Genomic DNA, 25,267 nt, shown 5'->3' on the forward strand with positions numbered 1-25,267 from the left:
ACTTTGAATTTTTATTTTCACAAAAAATATAAGATTTACTGTTATGCAGACTACTGCATTAGTGTAAAAAATGGTATAAATATTATTGGTGCACTTGTGAAAGAATATTAGACTCACCAGTTGACGTGTATTGCACGCTTGGCACGATTTGTTTACTTTTGAAGTTTGGTAAAAATCGAACATTTCTGCTACTTTGAGCTCAATTTCAAGGCACCTTTCTTTGTAAAACCAGTCAAAATCATCTCAATTTCTGTAATATGTCTTCCATTCTATAAAATGAGACCAAGAAAACTAGAATACAACAATAAATACCATACGAAAATACACTGCAAAGTCGCTGATTTATTAAAAAAAAATGGTAAAAGTTTTTTTTTTCTCATTATGCACTGTGTGCTGCAGGATTTTTCTTAGACTGTGCACACTGACCACATAGACCCATTCTTTCATATGAAGGCCTACCAGCTTTCTCCCACTAGATTTGAGGCCGCTAGAATTTATGAGTACTAGTACGTCAAAAACCCCTACGCGTAAGACGTACTAGTACGACGAAAACCCTCAAAGGGTTAATATCTTCTGGTAATGAATACCATATTTTGGGGCCCTTTATGTGCATAGAGTTTTTACACAGTGTGATATGGACATGAGGTATATCAAAAAGAGATCTGTGTCTTGTGTTGTGGTCATGTGTCCTGTTTAGGTTGGTGAGGAGAAGTTTGAGTGGAGGGTTTATATTTGCGTGTATTGTTCTGTATATGTAGTAGGCACATGAATAAGTATGTTACTATGTATGATAAACTGTGTACCTGTACCTAAATAAAATTACCATGGGGGGGGTCAAAATTGTTTATTGGTAGAGTAGTTAAGGGCATAATTTTTTTTATTACTCTTTTATCACTGTCAAAATTTTTTTGGTAAATAATTTTGTTTGCTTTAGTGGAGTTGGGTGATTAATATTTATTGTATATTTCAGTATCACAATTGTATCGCCAGGGATGGGCAGAAATCCCAGAGGTGATGGCCTCCTCTGTTATGGCATTAGTCGGTAAGCAAATACCCATATGACGAAATTTGATTAGTCAGATTGTTATTTTTTTCTTTTTTCTTTTTCTTAGTTTTTCACGGTTAATTCTCTGTTAACATCTTGATTGTTGTCTTAGAGATATTTGCCTTACAGCAATATTATGCATTGTTTAAAAATAACAAAATGGGTGGGGTTCAAACCCATGGCAAGAGAGTCCTGAAATTCACAGGCCTGTCCTGTGATTTATTTGCAAAACTTGTTTTTAACTCAGCTGTTTCCCACTGAGGCAGGTTGACCCATAACAGAAGAAACACTTTCATCACTCACTCCACTACTGTCTTGCCAGAGGCATGCCGACATTATACAGTAGACCGTCATTTAACACAGTTACATTCCTGAAAATGCCATGTTAGGTAAACATATTAAACTAACTAGGTAAAAAGAAAAAAATCGTGTTAGATGAATTGAAGAACTTATGGGAAAAATGGAATTACGTTCCTGAGAGCCCCCCAAAAAACCAAACAACTTTTTTTAGGCCTCCACATCTTACAAAAATAAAAGTGAATATGTAATTGTGGTTCATTTTTGTGATGTATTATGTTGTTTTTACTGCGTACAACTACAAATGTAACAGAAATAATAGTATTTCTTACCTTAAATTGTGAGTGCTCGTGTTTGTGGATGATTGTAAAGAGAGTGGAGAGTTATGCTGTGGCCCTACTGGGCTGAGGTGGATGGTAGACATTCTGGTACTGAAGCCGATGGCTGTACTGGAGTGTCTAACATCAAGTCATTCAGTCAGTTACGTCATTCAGTAAGTCAGTCATTCAGTAAGTCAGTCATTCAGTAAATCAGTCAGTCACACAAACTTACTCCGGTAAGCTGTCCTAACATACAAGTACAGTTAGAAATAGAAATACAAATAGCTAGAGCTTCACTTTAAGGAGGTTATTAATAGAGTATTCAAGAGGTTGCTAGTAGAATTACAGTAATTCAACCATTCAAATCATTATGAAGCCCTGTGTAGTCTGCAATCAATCAAACAAACGGGCTTCCACATGGATAAATTGTCATTTTTGTGGAAATTGGTGTCATGCCCCTTGTGCAAATATCCAAGAACTAGCTACAAGAAGTATTAAAACAGGGAAGTGTTTTTGGGTATGTCCAAATGAGATAAATCTGTGGACTAATATCACATTGATATTAAAAGAGGATAACATCAAAGCTGCTTTCATAGACAACCTGGAAGCTTTCTACAACAGATGGGAACATAAAAAGTCTGGGCTGGATGGTACTGCCCTTGATGCTGGTCATGTAGACAGAAACTGTAAGGCTGGAGTTGATGTCCTGGTTGTCAGTAAATGTGGGGCTGACAGTGCTGTCCTGGTAGACAGTAATGGTGAAGCTGGAGATTTTGTCCAGGTAGTCGGGAATTGTATGCAGGATGGAATGCATATAAATGACCTCATGGGAGACAGGAGCCGTAGTGGGGAATCAAGTGTAGTCAAAGATAAGATAAAACCAATATTGCAAACTAGAAATACCACAGGAAATAGCAAACAAGAGGACTCCACTAGCAATAGTGAGGATATATTACCAAAAACAACTGGTGGGAGCTCCTTTGTTGGTGCTAGGGAGGATAGGAATAAGACAGGTAAATATGCACCAACAGGGAATACAGTCACAGAAACCTAAGGCAAATGGAAACAAAGCCTGTGCAGATACTATGCACTTGGTATCTGCAGGCATGGGAAATCTGGAAAAACAGATGGGACGTGCAACTATGACCACCCTAGAAAATGCCGTGCCCATATGACAACAGGAAAATGCAAACTCCCTTCCTGTAAGCTTTTTCACCCTGAAATGTGTCCCTCTTCAGTACAGGAAAGACTGTGCTATAACTTAAATTGCCAGACACACCATCTAAAGGGGACAAAAAGATACAAAATATCCAGGCCATGGGAAAACCTGGGTAGCCACAGCCATTCAAGAGGGAGAGGTTTTTTAGTGCCAGGAAGAAAAAAAAACTGGCAGGAAATGGCAGAAATCGTACACCAGTCATTCCTGGAGTGGAACCACAGTCGATGGCCTCCACTCCATACCAACAGATACAGATACTAATGCCGGAAAAAAAATCCCCCCCCAGTACCAACAATACCACCAGTCCGATGACATTCTTCTTTGCAAATATACAGGGTCTAAAGCCAGCAACAAACAACAAAATACCTTTCATCCGTGGACTGCTTGCAGAGGCAAAGGCAATGTTCGCGGCTTTCACTGAGACCCACATAAAGGATCAATTGGACAACGAAATATGGATCCCAGGTTACAACCTATACAGATGCGACAGAGTGAACAGGCAAAAGGGGGGGGGGGGGTTGGCCTGTACATTGCAGAGTCACTTGTGTGCACAGAACTGCTGAATGCCTCAAATGATGTAGTGGAAGTTTTAGCAGTAAAGGTCGAGAACCAAAATCTAGTCATTGTGGTAGTCTACAAGCCTCTGGATGCAACATCCCAGCAATTCCAGGAACAGCTGTTAAAAATTGACCACTGTCTGGAAAATCTGCCAGCTCCTGCACCCAACATCTTGCTCCTCGGGGATTTCAACTTAAGGCACCTAAAATGGAGGAATATAGCAAACAATATTGTTGCAGTAATAACACCAGGAGGCAGCTCTGATGAAAACTCACACTCACACGAGCTTTTAAATCTCTGCACAAAATTCAATTTAAACCAGCAAATAATAGAGCCTACTAGACTGGAGAATACACTAGACCTCATCTTCACTAACAATGATGATCTGATATGAAATGTCACCATATCAAAAACAATATACTCAGATCACAACATAATTGAGGTTCAGACATGTATGCGCGGAGCCCCAGACCGACATAATGAGATTAGTCACGAGGGAGCATTCACCAAATTCAACTTCAATAACAAAAACATAAAGTGAGACCAAGTAAACCAAATCCTAACTGATATAAGCTGAGAAGATATACTTAGCAACACAGACCCCAACTTATGCCTAGAACATATTAACTCGGTGGCGCTTGATGTATGCACAAGGCTTATTCCTCTTAAGAAAAAGGAGGAGTAGCTGTAAAATAGAAAGGGACAGGCGCTCCCTTTACAGGCGATGGAAAAGAATAACAGAGCGGCTAAAAGAGGTCAATATATCTGAAAGGCGTAGGGAGACACTGGTCAGAGAAATAGCAAGCATCGAACTTAAGCTAAAGGAATCTTATAGGAGTCAGGAATCGCGGGAAGAACTAAAAGCCATAAATGAAATCGAAAGAAACCCAAAGTATTTCTTCTCCTATGCCAAATCAGAGTCGAGAACAACGTCCAGTATTGGGCCCCTACTTAACCCTTTGACTGTTTTTGACGTATAAATACGTCTTACGAGCCAATGTTTCTGACGTATATATACTCAATAATTCTAGCAGCTTCAAATCAAGCGGGAGAAAGCTGGTAGGCCCACATGTGAGAGAATGGGTCTGTGTGGTCAGTGTGCACCACATAAAAAAAATCCTGCAGCACACATTGCGTAATTAGAAAAAAAAACTCATCGTTTTTTTTGGAATAAAATGCCGACTTTGAGGTGTATTTTCGTATAGTATTTATCGTTGTATTCGCGTTTTCATGGTCTTAGGTGATAAAATGGAATACATATTACAGAAATAGAGATGATTTTCATTACTTTGACGATGAAAACGACCTTGAAACTGACCTCAAAGTAGCGGAAATGTTCGATTTTTACCAATGTTCAGGAGTAAATAAATCACACCACACGTCCAATACACGTCAACTGGGGAGTCTAATATTCTTTTACTAGTGCACTGATATTATTTATACCATTTCTACAATAATGCAGTAGTCTGCATAACAGTAAATTTTGTATTTTTTTGTATGAATAAAAAATCAAAATAGAAAGCAATAATAATATAAGAGGGACCTAGAGATATGACTAATGAACAGAGCATATGTTATTTTAGTGCCACGAATGTCTACCTTGTTTATTCTGGACCCTATTTTGAAATTGGCACCTTTTTTAGTTTGCATGAAATTGGCCAAATTGCCAATTTCTGACCACCATATTGGGTAGTCCAAATTAGTAAATGGGAGGTTTCTTGTACTCAGCTGATAGATAAAATGGAGTTCTAAAGATCGGCGAAATCGCCGATCCGCATATGTCGCCGAGACCGCTAACTTCACGGGAGCATAATTCCATGAGTTTTCGACCAAATTTCGAACTTTTGGTGTCATTACCATCGGGAAAAGATTCTCTATCATTTCATAAGAAAAAATAATTTTTTTTTTTCAAAAATTGAGCGACATAGAATGACAGTTTCAGAAAGGGGCCTGAAACAGTCAAAGGGTTAAACAAGATGGGTCCTACACAGATGACAGCAAGGAAATGAGTGAGCTACTCAAGTCCCAATATGACTCAGTTTTTAGCAAGCCGCTAACCAGACTGAGAGTCGAAGATCAAAATGAATTTTTTATGAGAGTCACAGAATTTGGTTAACACAAGCCTATCTGATGTTATCCTGATGCCAAATGACTTCGAACGGGCGATAAATGACATGCCCATGCACTCTGCCCCAGGGCCAGACTCATGGAACTCCGTGTTCATCAAGAACTGCAAGAAGCCCCTATCACGAGCTTTTACCATCCTATGGAGAGGGAGCATGGACATGGGGGTCGTCCCACAGTTACTAAAAACAACAGACATAGCCCCATTCCACAAAGGGGGCAATAAAGCAACAGCAAACTACAGACCGATAGCACTAACATCCCATATCATAAAAATCTTTGAAAGGGTCCTAAGAAGCAAGATCACCACCCATCTAGAAACCCATCAATTACACAACCCAGGGCAACATGGGTTTAGAACAGGTCGCTCCTGTCTGTCTCAACTATTAGATCACTACGACAAGGTCCTAGATGCACTAGAAGACAAAAAGAATGCAGATGTAATATATGCAGACTTTGCAAAAGCCTTCGACAAGTGTGACCATGGCGTAATAGCGCACAAAATGCGTGATAAAGAAATAATGGGAAAAGTCGGTCGATGGATCTATAATTTCCTCACTAACAGAACACAGAGAGTAGTAGTCAACAGAGTAAAGTCCGAGGCAGCTACGGTGAAAAGCTCTGTTCCACAAGGCACAGTACTTGCTCCCATCTTGTTCCTCATCCTCATATCTGACATAGACAAGGATGTCAGCCACAGCACCGTGTCTTCCTTTGCAGATGACACCCGAATCTGCATGACAGTGTCTTCCATTGCAGACACTGCAAGGCTCCAGGCGGACATCAACCAAATCTTTCAGTGGGCTGCAGAAAACAATATGAAGTTTAACAATGAGAAATTTCAATTACTCAGATATGGCAAACACGAGGAAATTAAATCTTCATCAGAGTACAAAACAAATTCTGGCCACAAAATAGAGCAAAACACCAACGTCAAAGACCTGGGAGTGATCATGTCGGAGGATCTCACCTTCAAGGACCATAACATTGTATCAATCGCATCTGCTAGAAAAATGACAGGATGGATAATGAGAACCTTCAAAACTAGGGATGCCAAGCCCATGATGACACTCTTCAGGTCACTTGTTCTATCTAGGCTGGAATATTGCTGCACACTAACAGCACCTTTCAAGGCAGGTGAAATTGCTGACCTAGAAAATGTACAGAGAACCTTCATGGCACGCATAACGGAGATAAAACACCTCAATTCCTGGGAGCGCTTGAGGTTCCTGAACCTGTATTCCCTGGAACGCAGGCAGGAGAGATACATGATTATATACACCTGGAAAATCCTAGAGGGACTAGTACCAAACTTGCACACGAAAATCACTCGCTACGAAAGCAAAAGACTTGGCAGACGATGCAACATCCCCCCAATGAAAAGCAGGGGTGTCACTAGCACGTTAAGAGACCATACAATAAATGTCAGGGGCCCGAGACTGTTCAACTGCCTCCCAACATACATAAGGGGGATTACCAACAGACCCCTGGCAGTCTTCAAGCTGGCACAGGACAAGCACCTAAAGTCGGTTCCTGACCAGCCGGGCTGTGGCTCGTACATTGGTTTGCGTGCAGCCAGCAGTAACAGCCTGGTTGATTAGGCTCTGATCCACCAGGAGGTCTGGTCACAGACCGGGCCACGGGGGCATTGACCCCCGGAACTCTCTCCAGGTAAACTCCAGGTACTCCAGGTATACAAAGTAACACTTCATTATGGCCAAAAGATCAAAACAATTCACAAACACATCTAGCTTGTAACAGAGAAGAAAGACTGGACATGTATGAAGTACAAATGCTGGGATGGTGGAGTGATGTCGCAGGGTGGCGGTGGACTGCGGGAGGTTTTCCCTGCTGATCCACAACAAGGCGGCCGCTTGAGGAAAAGGGAATTTTTTTTGTCCTTCCCGTGTTAAACTAATTTTTCGACGTGTTACATAAAATTGTGTCGCAGTTCTTCAATCTTGCTATACCCGAATCATGCCAAATAAACTCGTGCTAAATGATGGTCTACTGAAGTTAAAAAAAACTGCAACATATCCCCATTCCTCATTATATACTATATTAATTTGCAACTCAATTTACAAAATCATATCAAAATTGGTTTGTTAGATCTGTGTTCACCTTCCTTATGTTAAACCTAAATGTCTCCCATTGCCCCCAGGCACTATATGGCCCATACAGGTTTAGCACTGCCCCCTTCCCAGAGATGTAATAACAACAATAATAATGAATACAGCACGTCCTCACTTAACATCGGAGTTCCATTCCTGAGACCACATCGTTAACCCTTTGACTGTTTTCGACGTATAAATACGTCTTACGAGCCAATGTTTCTGACGTATATATACTCAATAATTCTAGCGGCTTCAAATCAAGCGGGAGAAAGCTGGTAGGCCCACATGTGAGAGAATGGGTCTGTGTGGTCAGTGTGCACCACATAAAAAAAATCCTGCAGCACACATTGCGTAATGAGAAAAAAAAAAACTCTGATCGTTTTTTTGGAATAAAACGCCGACTTTGAGGTGTATTTTCGTATAGTATTTATCGTTGTATTCGCGTTTTCATGGTCTTAGGTGATAAAATGGAAAACATATTACAGAAATAGAGATGATTTTCATTACTTTTACGATGAAAACGACCTTGAAACTGAGCTCAAAGTAGCGGAAATGTTCGATTTTTACCAATGTTCAAGAGTACATAAATCACACAACACGTCCAATACACGTCAACTGGGGAGTCTAATATTCTTTCACTAGTGCACTGATATTATTTATACCATTTTTACAATAATGCAGTCGTCTGCATAACAGTAAATTTTGTATTTTTTTGTATGAATAAAAAATCAAAATAGAAAGCAATAATAATATAAGAGGGGCCTAGAGATGTGACTAATGAACAGAGGATATGTTATTTTAGTGCCACGAATGTCTACCTTGTTTATTCTGGACCCTATTTTGAAATTGGCATCTTTTTTATTTTGTGTGAAATTGGCCAAATTGCCAATTTCTGACCACCATATTGGGTAGTCCAAATTAGTAAATGGGAGGTTTCTTGTACTCAGCTGATAGATAAAATGGAGTTCTAAAGAAATAGCTATGAGTTTGGTCAACTGGAACAATGGAATTGGCTGAAAATTGGGCTCAAAGTCGGCGAAATCGCCGATACGCATATGTCGCCGAGACCGCTAACTTCACGGGAGCATAATTCCACGAGTTTTCGACCAAATTTCGAACTTTTGGTGTCATTACCATCGGGAAAAGATTCTCTATCATTTCATAAGAAAAAATAATTTTTTTTTTTTTCAAAAATTGAGCGACATAGAATGACAGTTTCAGAGAGGGGCCTGAAACAGTCAAAGGGTTAAACGAATTTGTCGCTAAGTGAGGAGCATACTATAATGGTAGCGAGTTTGTGTCAGCCATCTCTGATATTGTTTTAATGTCACCTTTGCACCATTTATAACATTTCTGGTATATTTTTAAATGTGTATACAGTAGTGTACTGTATGTACAGTGGACCCCCGCTTAACGATCACCTCCCAATGCGACCAATTATGTAAGTGTATTTATGTAAGTGCGTGTGTACGTGTATGTTTGGGGGTCTGAAATGGACTAATCTACTTCACAATATTCCTTATGGGAACAAATTCGGTCAGTACTGGCACCTGAACATACTTCTGGAATGAAAAAAATATCGTTAACCGGGGGTCCACTGTATACTGAAATAAACAGTATAGAGGAAATCAGCTCTAACATACATTATTAGGTATGAATACTGGTCAGAGAGCCCGTTGTAAGTCCGAGGCGTTGGTAAACGAGTACGTTGCTAAGTGAGGAGAAGCTGTATACAGGAGGGCCCCACTTATACAGCAGGTTATATTCTGGGCTACAGTATGGCCCCACTTATGTGGCAGGGTTCTGGGATACTTGTGTAAAGCTAAAATTGCTGAAAAGTGAAACATAGCCTTTTTTCACTTTCAAATGCATTTAAAAGCCTGATAACATGTTTATACTAACATATATTAAATGAGCAATAGAGCTAGGCTTAATAAATGGAGATACAGTATATACATTACTTACCTTAAAATATTTTCATCCTTAGCTTATAGTGAGTGAATATATTCATTGTAGAAAGTCTAAGTAAATGAATGGCTATAATTGACAGCCACTGTATTTGCGAAATGCTGTAAAATGAAGTGCTGTACAGCAGGGCCTGCCTGTGTTGGAAACACTGTACAATACTTATCTTTATTTCAGGTATTGGATTGATGGGTGTAGGCCTGTGGAGGTATGTCAAGAATGATGGAGATAAAAAACGCTATCGCTACAGTTATACAGGTAATGACAATACTGTAGTGGAGATGAATGGTATAAAATACTGACATGATGGAAAAATAGACACACATGCAGTATAATGGAGTGAGTGATGGTCATAGTGTTTCTTCTTTTTTGGTCACCCTGCCTTGATGGGAAACAGCCAGTTTGTTGAAAAAAATAAATAAATAAAGATGGGAAGTACAGTTGATGGAAGGGGAGAGGGAGAGGATGATACAGTTTATTTGAGTTTAATGTGACATCTGCACATATCTGGCAAGACAGTCACTGAATGAGTTTTTCTTTATGGCACCCAATCTTGTTGAGAAATAGTTTATGATGTGAAAGAAATTGAATCCATTCTTCACCATATTGTGTTCCCAGGATGGCTTCTAGGCAGGGATTATGCAGTGCTAAGACAAGCAAGTTACTTGCAGTATGGGGCAGAAAGTGGGAATCTTAAGCATGCACAGAAAGCCAAGAATCTTGAGAATATTATGGAAAGAATTCAACATAGTTGAGTCAGCTGTACATAATAAGTGACTCAGAAAAATCATTTATATAAGTTTTGAGAATTGTACCATTGTTCATTTTGCTACCTTACTTATGCATATGATAATATTTAACTACATAAAAATCCTACTTAATAGCCTGTAATTCCTAATTAGTCTTAAGCATTAGGATTAGTTTGCTCAGAATGCAATTGCATACTAGTGGCTTTCTTTTGTGCCTAACAATATTTTATTACATGTAAACAACATTATCCACATACAGCAGGAAAGATATAATCATAACCATGATTTTTAAAGAGGTGGAGGGGTAAGCCAGTGGAAGGCCTCGGTCAGATGACCAAAAGCTCCAGCTGTGGGTCGTCATATGACTAAGACCAGCATCAGGAATCACCTATCCATTTTCCTGGCAAAGCTTTTACCTACCTACCATACAGCATGAAAAGAAATAAAAAAATGAATTTGAATAGTGGACCAGAAGAGGCTACAAAGCAAAGAATATGTCTATCAAAGTCTAAATTTTGTCAAGTTTTATTCAGTTGGTTTAGAAAGAGGCTAAAGGTATATTTTAGTGTGATATAATGTGTATGAAAGCCAGTTTTATCCCATGAGAAAAATGGGTATCAGTATGAAAGAGTCGTGTATTTTTTTTTTTACACTGTCGTTTCCCACCAAGGCAGGGTGACCCAAAAAAGAAAAAATACTGTTGTCCTCACCCACTCCATCACTGTCTTGCCAGAGACATGCTGATACTACAGTTCAATATGTATGATAAATTTTTGATAAAATGGATTAATAGGGGAAGGGGTGTCTGCTGTAGCCAAAAATCTGTTATATTGAAAGTTTCCATTAAGTGGACGTAGTCCGCTTTATTGATCGACTACTGGACATCTTCAAACACCCAATAAAACAGACTTTATTTCTTTCCTGCAGTATACAGGTTATGCAGTTTACATATAATAAAATATTGTTAAGAACAGAAGAAAGCCACTATGATGCAGTGCACTTCAGGCAGACTAACAATAACCTAGACTACAATACACTATTACCTGTACTTGTACCCAGAAAGAAAATGACTTAAAAGTACAGTACAGTAATTTTTTTTTTTTTTACATTTTCTGGTGGATGGATGAACTTAAAGATGTACAGGTCCTCCATCACAAATCCGGCATCATTGGGACCTGTAGTTTGCCGGATTACTGAGTTTGCCAAATTACAGAGTGGTTAGGTTAGAATACACTTAATAAAATTTACCAACTTGACTTAAACAGTTCATTGAACATTGGCAAAAATCGAACATTTCTGCTACTTTGAGCTCAATTTCAAGGTACTTTTCGTTATGAAAGCAATCAAAATCATGTCTATTTCTGTAATATATCTTCCATTCTATCAAATGAGTCCAAAAAAATGAGAATACAACCATAAAAACCATACGAAAATATACTGCAAAGAGGCGGCTAATGACTGAGAAGTTAACTCCCTTATTTATCATCTGTCTTTTTTATTTTTGTTGTATGTTAAGAAGCATCTTTCCATCATACATTGCCCAAGTTTCAATGAGATAGCCCAACAAACAACCGAGAAAAAAAAAATATTTACCAAAAATCATATATGGCAAGCCCAAGCCAGGTACTGGAAATAAGTCTCTTTGTCTGACTTTTCTGGGTCATCCAAGGTTCTCTATACATACACTGCTATGTATGATAACCTATGTAACTGTATTTGTGTATACCTGAATAAACTTATTTACTTCTAGTCTGTCAACTGAGTACAAGAAACTGCCCATTCACTTATTTCAACTACCCAATAAAGTGGTCAGAAATTGGCAGTTTGACCGATTTCACACAAATTTCAACAGATGCCAATTTCAAAATAGATCCAGAATAAACAATGCAGACATTCCTGGCACTAAAATAACATTTTTTTCTGTTCATTAGTCATGGCTACAGGCCCCTTTTATATTACTCTTGCTTTTCATTTGGAATTTTTATTCACAAAAAAATAGAAGATTTACTGTTATGCATACTGCTGCATTATTGTAATAATTGTATAAATAATGCCAAGCCATTCTTGACTCCGTACTGGAATTTAGACTGGCAGGCGGACAGGTATTGGACGGTGACGTCATTTGTTTACTCTTGAGCTTCGCTAAAGAATAGAACATTTTCGCAACTGTGAGCGCAATTTCAAGGTACTTTTTGTCATGAAACCAATCAAAATCATATCAATTTCTGTAATATATCTTTCATTCTATCAAATTAGACCGAAAAAATTAAAATATAACCATAACAACCATACAAAAATATACTGCTAAGCTGCCGCAAATGGCGAAGAAGTGAACTCCGCTATTTATGGTCTGATTTCTTTCATTTTTGGTGTATGTGAAGAAGTATCTTTCCATCATACATTACCCAAGTTTGAATAAGATAACCCAACAAACAACTGAGAAAATTATATAATAATAATAATAATAATAATATCTTTATTTACTACACGTACATGTACAAGGTATACAGTCCTAGTTGACATCAGTGGCATACTACTGTATAGAAAGCTGCTTGTTATGCAGAGTATTTCAAGAAAATTAGGTCAGTGTCCCAGGATAACACCCACACTAGTCGGCTAACACCCAGGTACCCATTTACTGATGGGTAAACATAGACAACAGGTGTAAAGAAACACGCCTAATGTTTCTACCCTGGCTGGGAATCGAATATTTACCAAAAATCATATATGGCTAACCCAAGCCAGGTACTAAAAATAAGCCATGTTGACTTTTTTTGGGTTATCCTAGGTTCTCTACACACATGCTGCTGTGTGATAATCTATATAGAGAAAATAACTTTTTTTGTTTCAAGTTTATGGTGCAGTACGAGTGTATATCACAGCTAGCCCTGTGCTATACTCCGTTATCTCTAATATAAGCCACCAAGACAGGGATAGGAGAATGGTATTTGTATACCACATCCTCTTCATACCTTCATCAAACTGCTCAGTATTATGCCGAATATTATTCATTCTGGAGTATTTAACATGTTTTATGTTATTTATATTGTTTATTATGTCATATTAGATCAGTTGTGATAGGCAAATAAGCTGTAGTGTTGATATTAGCATAATAAAGCATATTCTCCTGCATCATGAGACTGAGCTCATGGCAACCGACAGTGGCTTCAAAGCCACCTTATCTTTAATGGATAATGTACTGTGTAGGTGCTTTACATAATGAGAAGCATTTCTTTTATTCATTGGAACCATGGCTAGGGCTAAACGTCAGCAGGTTATAACAATTAATGGAGAAAAAGAAATTGGAATGACTTATGCAGCAAGTAGCGCCACCAAACAGTACCAGCAGGTTGGTGTGGCGACCCTGGAAATTTGAAATTATGCTAGCCAAAATTAGTGCCGAATAACTGAAGGAACCGAATAACTGATTGCCGGATTTGTGATGGCGGACCTGTATAATATTCCCTTGTGGTCTAGTGTTGACATAGAATTTATTTTGAGTCAGAGGAGCTGCAAAGCTCCAGCAGTAATATTGTAGATGGTATGGGAGACACATGGTTTGATGGCTAGCATCTGCAATGTACGCCATAGCACATTACGTTTTCCTTGCTTCTATGAATGTCAGACACTGTTTTGCTATACCATAATATAAGATTTGTTGGGATTTTTATCCCAGAGTATTAGCCATCCAAGATAACCCAAGAAAGTCAATGCATCATCGAGGACTGTCTGTCTTATTTCCATTGGGATCCTTCAATCTTGTCCCCCAGGATGCCACCCACACCAGTCCAGTAACACCCAGGTACCTACTTACTGCTCAGTGAACAGGGACAGCAGATGTCTTAAGGAAACATGCCCAACATTTCCATCTGTGTCAGGGATTGAACCACAGATACTGTGTGTGAGACAAGTGCAATACCAACCAGGCCACAGGATATTGAAATGCCATCCACCAGCTCTCTTATTAATTCAAGTTTCCCCTTAACAGTTAAGGGTACACACTTCTTGGCACCATTACTTGCTTAGAGGTCACTGTTAATAACACTGTACATGGTACTTTAAATTATTAAAGACACTGTAGATCCATGGAAAATTGGAAATGAAATGGTGTGTAACATAAGTAGACAAAAAACTGATACAAGCTGAGTCACCGTTCCCACTGCCCAGGAATACTGAAAACGGACGCGTCCAGGATATACCCCCTACAAACTTTCAATTCAGCGGAGTCAGTCCATTTTATCAAGCATACAACCAGACAGAATAGCCATTCAATATAGCAGACTTTACAGCAGACTTGGTCTGCTTTTTGGCTAATGTAATCAGACACCCCATTAAACACAGTGGTGGAAGATGGAGTAAATTGAAGGAGGTAGTAAGTTCTATATGCATTAGAAATTTATTATCAAAACATTTTTTTTTTTCAGCAAGTCGGCCGTCTCCCACCGAGGCAGGGTGACCCAAAAAAGAAAGAAAATCCCCCAAAAGAAAATACTTTCATCATCATTCAACACTTTCACCACACTCACACATTATCACTGTTTTTGCAGAGGTGCTCAGAATACAACAGTTTAGAAGCATATACGTATAAAGATACACAACATATCCCTCCAAACTGCCAATATCCCAAAACCCCTCCTTTAAAGTGCAGGCATTGTACTTCCCATTTCCAGGACTCAAGTCCGACTATATGAAAATAACCGGTTTCCCTGAATCCCTTCACTAAATATTACCCTGCTTACACTCCAACAGATCGTCAGGTCCCAAGTATCATTCGTCTCCATTCACTCCTATCTAACACGCTCATGCACGCTTGCTGGAAGTCCAAGCCCCTCGCCCACAAAACCTCCTTTACCCCCTCTTTCCAACCCTTTCGAGGACGACCCCTACCCCTCCTTCCTTCCCCTATAGATTTATATGCTTTCCATGTCATTCTACTTTGATCCATTCTCTCTAAATGACCAAACCACCTCAACAACCCCTCTTCTGCCCTCTGACTAATGCTTTTATTAACTCCACACCTTCTCCTAATTTCCACACTCCGAATTTTCTGCATAATATTTACACCACACATTGCCCTTAGACAGGACATCTCCACTGCCTCCAACCGTCTCCTCGCTGCTGCATTTACCACCCAAGCTTCACATCCACATAAGAGTGTTGGTACTATTATACTTTCATACATTCCCTTCTTTGCCTCCATAGATAACATTTTTTGACTCCACATATACCTCAACGCACCACTCACCTTTTTTCCCTCATCAATTCTATGATTAACCTCATCCTTCATAAATCCATCCGCCGACACGTCAACTCCCAAGTATCTGAAAACATTCACTTCTTCCATACTCCTCCTCCCCAATTTGATATCCAATTTTTCTTTATCTAAATCATTTGATACCCTCATCACCTTACTCTTTTCTATGTTCACTTTCAACTTTCTACCTTTACACACATTCTCAAACTCATCCACTAACCTTCGCAATTTTTCTTTAGAATTCATATCTATAATCCTCCCATAAGCACAGTATCATCAGCAAAAAGTAACTGTGTCAATTCCCATTTTGAATTTGATTCCCCATAATTTAACCCCACCCCTCTCCCGAACACCCTAGCATTTACTTCTTTTACAACCCCATCTATAAATATATTAAACAACCATGGTGACATTACACATCCCTGTCTAAGACCTACTTTTACCGGGAAGTATTCTCCCTCTCTTCTACACACCCTAACCATATATATATACATATATATACATATATATACATATATATACATATACATATATATATACATATATATATATATACATATATATATATATATATATACATATATATATATATATATATACATATATATATATATATATACATATATATATATATACATATATATATATATATACATATATATATCTTTCTTTCTTTCAACACACCGGCCGTATCCCACCGAGGCGGGGTGGCCCAAAAGGAAAAACGAAAGTTTCTCCTTTTACATTTAGTAATATATACAGGAGAAGAGGTTACTAGCCCCTTGCTCCCGGCATTTTAGTCGCCTCTTACAACACGCATGGCTTACGGAGGAAGAATTCTGTTCCACTTCCCCATGGAGGTAAGAGGAAATAAACAAGAATAAGAACTAGAAAGAAAATAGAAGAAAACCCAGAGGGGTGTGTATATATGTGCTTGTACATGTATGTGTAGTGTGACCTAAGTGTAAGTAGAAGTAGCAAGACGTACCTGAAATCTTGCATGTTCATGAGACAGAAAAAAGGACACAAGCAATCCTACCATCATGTAAAACAATTACAGGCTTTCGTTTTACACTCACTTGGCAGGACGGTAGTACCTCCCTGGGCGGTTGCTGTCTACCAACCTACTACCTATACATATATACAGTGGACCCCCGCATAGCGATTTTAATCCGTGCAAGAGGGCTCATTGTTATGCGAAATGATCGGTATGCGAATGAATTTTCCCCATAAGAAATAATAGAAATCAAATTAATCCGTGCAAGACACCCAAAAGTATGAAAAAAAAAAAATTTACCACATGAAATGTTAATTTTAATACACACAAACTGAAAAAGGCATGCACAATTACATGACACTTACTTTTATTGAAGATCTGGTGATGATTGATGGGATGGGAGGAGGAGAGAGAGAGTGTTAGTGTATAGAAGGGGAATCCCCTTCCATTAAGACTTGAGGTGTCGAGTCCTTTTCTGGGGTTACTTCCCTTCTTCTTTTAATGCCACTAGGACCAGCTTCAGAGTCACTGGACTTCTTTTGCACAACATATCTGTCCATAGTGGTCTGTACCTCTCGTTCCTTTATGACTTCCCTAAAGTGTTTCACAACATTGTCAGTGTAATAATCACCAGCACGGCTTGCAATAGCTGTGTGAGGGTGATTCTCATCCATAAAGGTTTGCACTTTCAGCCACATTGCACAGATTTCCTTAATCTTTGTAGTAGGCAACTTCTTCAATTTCTCTCTCCCCTCCTCTGAACCAGTTTCCTCAGGTATGGCCTCTTGCTGTTGAAGTTGATCTATCAGCTCATCAGTGGTTAGTTCTTCATTGTCCTCCTCCACCAACTCTTTCACATCATCCCCACTAACCTCCAACCCCAAGGACTTTCCCAATGCCATAATGGATTCCTCAACTGGCATAGGATTCTCAGGGTTAGCCTCAAACCCTTCAAAATCCCTTTTGTCTACACATTCTGGCCACAGTTTCTTCCAAGCAGAGTTCAAGGTCCTCTTAGTCACTCCCTCCCAAGCCTTACCTATAAGGTTTACACAATTGAGGATATTAAAGTGATCTCTCCAAAAGTCTCTTAGAGTCAGTTGAGTTTCTGAGGTCACTACAAAGCACCTTTCAAACAGAGCTTTTGTGTACAGTTTTTTGAAGTTTGCAATAACCTGCTGGTCCATGGGCTGCAGGAGAGGAGTGGTATTAGGAGGCAAAAACTTCACCTTAATGAATTTCATGTCCCCATAAAGTCGCTCTGCCACGTCTGTAGGATGACCAGGGGCATTGTCTAACACCAGGAGGCACTTAAGTTCTAATTTCTTTTCAGTTAGGTAATCTTTCACATTGGGGGCAAATGCATGGTGTAACCAGTCATAGAAAAAGTCCCTAGTGACCCATGCCTTACTGTTTGCCCTCCATAGCACACACAAATTCTCCTTGAGGACATTCTTTTGCCTGAACGGTCTGGGAGTTTCAGAGTGATACACTAATAAAGGCTTAACTTGACAATCACCACTAGCATTGGAACACATCAGCAAAGTAAGACTGTCTTTCATAGGCTTATGTCCTGGGAGTGCCTTTTCCTCCTCAGTAATATAGGTCCTGCTTGGCATTTTCTTCCAAAACAGGCCTGTTTCATCACAATTAAACACTTGTTCAGGTTTCAGTCCTTCACTGTCTATGTACTCCTTGAATTCCTGCACATATTTTTCAGCTGCTTTGTTTTCCGAACTGGCAGCCTCACCATGCCTTATCACACTATGTATGCCACTACGCTTCTTAAATCTCTCAAACCAACCTTTGCTGGCCTTAAATTCACTCACATTATCACTAGTCGCAGGGATTTTTTTAATTAAATCCTCATGCAACTTCCTAGCCTTTTCGCTTATGATCGCTTGAGAGACTCTATCTCCTGCTAGCTGTTTTTCATTTATCCACACCAATAAGAGTCTCTCAACATCTTCCATCACTTGCGATCTCTGTTTCGAAAACACAGTTAAACCTTTGGCAAGAACAGCTTCCTTGATTGCCTTTCTGTTGCCCACAATAGTAGCGATGGTTGATTGGGGTTTCTTGTACAACCTGGCCAGGTCGGCGACACGCACTCCACTTTCATACTTATCAATGATCTCTTTCTTCATCTCTATAGTAATTCTCACCCTTATTGCTGTAGGGTTGGCACTAGAAGCTTTCTTGGGGCCCATGGTCACTTACTTTGCAGATAAAATCACCAAAAACACTGTAATAATACGAAATGTTCCGATTGTATGCTTGGATGTTACCGCGGAGGCTGGCTGGTAAACAATGCCACTGGCGGCACATGTGAGGCTGGCTAAGGGCGCACATTGGACGCGTCTCTGACGAACAGCGGTGAGCGGGTTTTTGAGCGGTATGCGAGGCAAAATTTTTGCGATAAAAGCGAGCGGTATGCGGATTAAACGTTATGTGATGCCAACGGTATGCGGGGGTCCACTGTATATATATATATATATACATATATATATATATACATATATATATATACATATATATATATACATATATATATATATTCTCCATGGGGAAGTGGAACAGAATTCTTCCTCCGTAAGCCATGTGTGTTGTAAGAGGCAACTAAAATGCCGGGAGCAATGGGCTAGTAACCCCTTCTCCTGTATATATTACTAAATGTAAAAGGAGGAACTTTCGTTTTTCCTTTTGGGCCACCCCTGCCTCGGTGGGATATGGCCGATGTGTTGAAAGAAAGAAAGAAGAATATATATATATAATTTTTTTTTTTTAAATGTCATTTGTCTCCCACAAATGCAGTGTGACCCCCCCCAAAAAAAAAGAAACATTTTCACCATCATTAACACATAATCACTGTCTTTGCAGAGGCACCCAGATATGACAGTTTAGATGTCACTCCAAACAGCCAACATCCCAAACCCCTCCCCAAAAGTGCAGGCACCACACCCCCAACCTCCAGGACCCCAAGTCCGGCCAACCGACCTCCCCGAATCTCCCCACAAAATATCACCCTACTGACACCCCAACAGCTCGCCAAGTTCCAAAAACCATTCCGTCTCTATTCACTCCTATCTTAAGATGCTCACATATGCCTGCTGCATGTCTAAGCCCTTCCCCCCCTCCCACACACACACACACATTTTCTTAAAATTTTAGGGGGATTTTGTAATTTTTTTTCCATCTCGTGTATTAATGTATTGTTTTCTTTTCCAGTTTATCGTCCGGATGATCCACTTGTCAAAACAATTAGAGAATAACATATGATCCAGTTGGTCCTGCCTCTAGTGACAGTCTGTGAAATATATATATAAAATAATGAGATAAGTATAAAATGTTTTGAAAATTAAATATTGTATATATAATATGTAATTAGTTTTCCTGTTACCTACTCTTATATAATACAGTAATAGCCCGTGGAGCATTGTATTATACAGTACTTGTACAGTAGGGCCCCATTTATATGGCAGGTTAGGCTCCAGGCTACTACTGGAAAGCAGACATTACTGGAAAGCAGAATGCCATTTTTTCCACTTATAAATGCATATAAATGCCAGACATGAAGTTTACACTAACGTATATTAAGTTAATAATAGAACTAGGCATTAAAAAACACAATAAAAAATAAAATACGTACATACACAGGTAGTGGCAGCTCGTAACGCCAGTAATACCTATACGTACTATTGTACCACATCAGACTTCTATTTTTAATAATTTTTTAGCTCGTTTCAACAAAAAATAAAAAATTCGCTTGTAAGTACATTGAAAACGACATACAATAGATTTTTCCTGTAATATATTTGTCAGTTGCAAATTATTTTAGCGTAAGATTGATGAAGTCATACATCTGGCAGTGAGCATCTGGGGGGGGGGACTGCGTTCCTATGGACGAGCCGCCACCGTACATTGTACATTCATTACTTACCTTAAAATGTTTGAAGTCTTAACGTAGGGTGAGAGGTGAGTAGTACTTGTAGGAAGTCAGGTGTAGGTAGCCGGTACATGTAGCCCGCCTGGACTACAGAGCTACACATACGGTGACCTACCTACATAGGTATACGATATTTAATGCGGCCTAGAGCCACATTATTACCATCGACATACCTTGTTCACTGAATTTATCATTTCTAACAACTACCTTTATATGCCATCATAAATGAAGGGAGAAGTGATGAGAATTCAAGCCAAGAATTGTAAACAAAAGTGGGAGTGAATGGGCCAAACGCAGGTTCATACACGTTTTCTCTGGTGCTGGACCAGAGTAAATGTAATGTTTTCCCTTTGGCTATCTATGACACCTTCATAGCATATAAACATAGCATGTTTATATGCTATGTAACAGTTTGTTATATAATTTTGAAGAAAATATCATAGATGGATTAATGAAAATGTCTATATTAATGTAAAATAAGACATGTAATGTGCCCAAGAGTGATTATTATTACGTACTATTAGTATTACTATGACATTAAGACTAGAGGGACACTTTTAGTGATTTTAATGTGTATCTGCAGTGGCGTCATAAGGGGGGGGGGCACCCCAGGTGACACCATCAAGGGGTGACACAATAGAGCCTCTAAAGAAGGTGACACTAATGCCCAAAACAGCGCTGCAGCAACATAAGAGAAAAATCCTTCGTTTCTATACAGCCTCTTATATGATTACAGAGTACAAATAGGCTTATAAAGGGAAAATAATTGATTTTGATGATGTGATAGATAATTTTGCAGGATTGAAGGCAAGGAAATGTAAGATGAGATTCATTGAGATGTTACCTGTACTCAAGGTCAAAGCAGAACTAGTGTTTCTCTGATATTACAATGTTTTTCTTTATTTTTCAAGTTTTTTTTTTTTTTGCATTGTTAAAGATGAATAAATGTAGGATCTGTTGGCTGTACTCAAAGTGGTATTTGAGTTTGTTTCCTCAATATTACTACGATTATTTATTTTATCATTAATAAAATTGAGAAGTATTCTCCTGTTCGGTTTATGGCCCTTAAACGTTCTCATTGCTAAACATTAGTCATTGGGCATGCAGTAGTGATGTAACTGGAGTTTACTCCCCCCACCCTTGGATTTCATGAGGGTGACACTAAAGATGCCACCCCGGGTGACACTAACCCTAGCAAAGCCACTGTGTATCTGCATGCCAGCACACTAAGTATATTTAGGTACAGGTACATGTAAGTATATAATTATCAGAGAACATATAAAATATGAAATAACTTTAAAACACTTGAAATCTTGGAAAATTTCCAGACATAACAGAGAGATGTACTCATGGAGAATGTAAACAAACTGGGTGGGGACCACTGTATTAGAAAGATAGGAAGCGGTATAGCGAGTTTTGGTCATAATTTGAAATCGCTGTATTAACAGAATGCCGTAAAGGGGGGCCCTACTGTATTTTATATATGTACGTTATAAAACTTTTGCTCAGTATTGTACATATTTTCTATAACTTCTTTATTTTACTTATTTTTTTTAATGTTCAGTAAGTCCCCCAAATATGATATTAATGTGTTCTGAAAACTGGAGGTTGATAGCCTGGATGTCATGTAGGGGGGTAATGATTGAATAGGATATAAGTGGGGAATATGGGAGTAAGGGATTATGTAGGCAGGGGAGAGGCAGGCGAGGTGGTAGGAGTGAGATGATTAGCGGAGGTAGGTAGGTAATGACAGGTCAGTGGTGACCACCACGACACTCTCATTAACTCTACACTACTCACTAACATATGCCTCGCCCATTCTTCACTCATATAAACATAATAAAATATAAGAAAAAAGAATAAATAACGGGGACCGTGAATATTACTATTCTACTCAAACACAGTTTATTATTAAGTCCTTGTACAATAATATATTAGGGAACAGGAGAACATTATTGTGGTTTAGATAAATGGGGTGGTACACATAAGCAGTGAGACAGGGAATACAATTAGCTTGGCGAAACAGAATATAACTTACAATATAGTACAGAGGACAGTTCACTACAGGAACTAAGCCACAGGTCCCAAGACCTACACAGCACGAGTACTGCGCCAAGCCAGTACTCTGCCCAGTGCCTCCAACAGTCTCCTCCAGAGACTTCAGTAGCCTTCTCCCGAGCCCTGCACCCCAGCAGCAGCTTCGCTCGAAGTCTCTGCTCAGGAGCTCTGCACCCCAGCAGCAGCTCCGCTCGAATCTCCTGATCATGCTCTTCCTTGGGCTTTTATGGTGGTCCAAGCACCCTCCACAACCACGTGTACGACCTGACGCCTAGGTCTGATGCCGTCAAGAACAAAAGACCTCAGACGTGGGCGTGGCTGACAGACGTTTGCCAAGGCAAGGTGTGACCATATAATTGGTTAAATTAGGTCTCCCCAGAGACCTCACAAGCCCAGCTGAACTACATCACATCCCCCTTTCTCCCCCAATTTAAAATATCTGAGAACTAGGACAATTTGTCCTAGTTATTAGACTATTTTAATCCTAACCCCTTAATTCTATTACAATACAAAGACAAAATTATACATAATACAAAATTATTCAATTACATATATTTCCCTCAACCTCCTCAACTACCACAAGGCAGCATAATCAGTACACCTGGCAGTTGGCCAGCATAATAGTCGCTCTCTGGTGCAAAGCCTCCTTACCCGTCATTTCTCCTTAAACCTAAATATCGGGGTCCAGTGCCTTCCCTACTTCTACTAGAAATGCACTAGCCAATGCTAGTCACCCTCGCACGTTAACCATTGGGCCAAACCTCTCTAGGCTTCTATGGCGTGGAAAACTGCTCCAACGGGTTGCATTCTTTCAAGTAACTGCAACTGGACCACTTCACGACCACCAAGGTCGCATTTTCGGCACACTTCACATGCACACTACAACATCTGAAAATCGAGACAGGGCAGGCATCGCAGCTAAGACCCTCCATTATCCTATGCCACTACTAGGATTCACTGGCCTCATAAAACAAGGCGGCCATAATCACTGGACCGTTTTCAAGGTCACCTTATTTCACACAAGTAACACTAACACTTCTGGCAAGTCAAAGTAGGCTGGGGACATCTCACACTCTCAATTGTCTCTCATGGCTGGCAGGGCATCCCCGCATACCGGTCGTACAGGTCGACCAGCAAGGCAGGATATGCCTCCATACCGCCCTTGAAAGCAGGCTGGTCCCAACAGCTGGAGTCCATCTCCACGGCTCACTTCCCTCCACATCTCCGAGGATGGCAACTCCTTCATAGTAGATTCTCCTGTCCTGGCACACCAGCCAGAATCCCTCACACACCACTGCAGCATCATCGCCATATCCTCCTCTTGAGCTAGGCAGCATCGCAGCATCACAGCACGGCCGTATCACAGCAGCACACAGCACGGCCACAGCATCGCAGCACGGTCCCAGCATCACAGCACGGCCGCAGCATCTCAACATCATCGCACGACCGCAGCATCTCAACATCACAGCACGGCCGCATCACAGCAGCACACAGCACGGCCACAGCATCGCAGCACGGTCCCAGCATCACAGCACGGCCACAGCATAGTAGACAGCATCACAGCAGCCGACATCAGCAGTAGCAGGCAATGGTCAGTTGCTCGGGGTGAGGTGAGGTCACTTCAGGTCATCAACAGCAGGTGCGGTCACCCATCCCTGGCAACTGTGGGTAACTGGCGGTCCGTGGGTGATGGTTACAGAGGCTGGGTGACGCAGACAGACACCCACTACACTGGATGACAGACCAGGGCAGCAATACATCTACTGGGGCACATCAGCTGGGTGACTGGGCATATCAGCTGGGTGACTGGGCACATCAGGTGGACAGCAATCATAGGCAACTCTTCAATGGGTGACAGTTGTGGGTAAGTCTTCCAAGGCGGGCTGGGTGACTTCTCATTCCTCTGTAAATATTAAATTTCAGCCAGTAATTGCTTCTCCCAAAAGTCTCACCCAAATCAAAAATGGACATGGAACTGAGAACCTATTTTCCCATGGACACTTGTGTTAACAATGTTGGAACTGGGAACCTATTTTCCTGTATACACCTATGTTAACAGTGGTGGAAATGAGAACTTTTTTTTCCCCATGGACACCAGTGTTAACAGTGGAGGAGCTGAGAACCTATTTTTCCCATACACACCTATGTTAACAGTGGTGGAACTGAGAACCCTTTTTCCCCATAGACCCATAGCACTGACCAATATATGTATTTAATTTCAATTATTCTTTAAAGAAGAACAGTGAACCTTGAGATGCATATGAGTTTTTCGAGATACTGAGCCGATGGCATATATTTTTCTGTACTTTTTAATTTTTTCGATTAAAAATTATTCAATGTGCCCTCAGCCAGCCTCACAATTGAAGAGCCTCCGCTACAAGTGAATATTTCGTATTATTACAATTTTCGGTGCCTGGAAAATAAGTTGACTAGTACGAGCTAACCCTGTGCCAGTTGTGGAATCCATTGTGCCTACTTCATATGACTGCAAACCTTTATTTTGACACAGCGAGATATGACAAGCCCATTTTAGACATCGAACTACAGAGCTCTATGGACAGATTTGTTTTCCAGTGACTCTCAAGCTGGTCCTAGTTATAGGAGCTCAAGTCATTCCCCTT

At 40.0% G+C, this 25,267-nt stretch overlaps 1 long non-coding RNA gene across 1 annotated transcript; it reads left to right on the forward strand.

The window, feature by feature from the left end:
* Positions 1–938: 938 nt before the first annotated feature.
* On the forward strand, positions 939–20,021 carry LOC138852545 (uncharacterized). Its single transcript, XR_011391857.1, has 3 exons — positions 939–1,042; positions 9,820–9,900; positions 19,871–20,021. It is a non-coding gene; the product is annotated as an uncharacterized lncRNA (long non-coding RNA).
* The last annotated feature ends 5,246 nt before the right edge of the window (positions 20,022–25,267 follow it).

This window comes from Cherax quadricarinatus, chromosome 11 (assembly GCF_038502225.1).
Source record: "Cherax quadricarinatus isolate ZL_2023a chromosome 11, ASM3850222v1, whole genome shotgun sequence".
Taxonomy (NCBI): domain Eukaryota; kingdom Metazoa; phylum Arthropoda; class Malacostraca; order Decapoda; family Parastacidae; genus Cherax; species Cherax quadricarinatus.